This window comes from Bison bison, unplaced genomic scaffold (genome assembly GCF_000754665.1).
Source record: "Bison bison bison isolate TAMUID 2011002044 unplaced genomic scaffold, Bison_UMD1.0 scf7180017864529, whole genome shotgun sequence".
NCBI lineage: Eukaryota > Metazoa > Chordata > Mammalia > Artiodactyla > Bovidae > Bison > Bison bison.
The window spans coordinates 4,650,661-4,651,172 of NW_011495079.1; the positions used below are offsets into that span (position 1 = coordinate 4,650,661).

The 512-nt window shown below is 49.8% G+C and overlaps 1 long non-coding RNA gene across 1 annotated transcript in view; it reads right to left on the reverse strand.

The window, feature by feature from the left end:
• Positions 1 to 54: 54 nt before the first annotated feature.
• The window catches only part of LOC104982250, an 8,317-nt gene continuing 7,859 nt past the window's right edge, over positions 55 to 512 (reverse strand). Inside the window, exon 4 of the long non-coding RNA XR_824491.1 lies at positions 55 to 135. This is a non-coding gene — a long non-coding RNA (uncharacterized LOC104982250). The remainder of the gene's footprint in view (positions 136 to 512) is intronic.

The following is a 512-nucleotide window of genomic DNA, read 5'->3' on the forward strand; positions in this document are numbered from 1 at the left end:
GGGACAGGATCAGGTGTACCCCAAATGAAAGGGAAGTGTACTTACTGCCTCTTTAGCTGGTCCATGGACTTTTTCTCCTCCTCGATTTTGGCCTTTACAGCCTTTACAATGGTGGCATGGAAAAGCTCAACCTCTCTAAAGGAAAGCCAGAAACAGAATGAATGAGCATTTTTATCGGTATTGGCCACTTTCCCTGACAACAGTTACTAAGAGAAAACATTTTGGGTGGGCTGCTGCCTGGAGTCTCTGGGCTGGAGCTGGGGGTCCCAAGTCCAGTCTAGAAGCCCCATCCCTGTGAATGGGTTCACACAGCCTCCATCCTCCCCTGGGGAGACGGGCTCCTCCAGCTATACTCTGAAAGGTAACAGATGAGTATTTTTTCTCTACTGTCAGGAGTTTCTCCTTAAAATGGAGGCAGCAGGGGAAGATGGACTAGACTCTGGACCAACATGGTCTCTGCTTCTGTTCTGACTCAGGAGGCTCTAAGGAGCTACTCCAGGACTGAGGTCTGG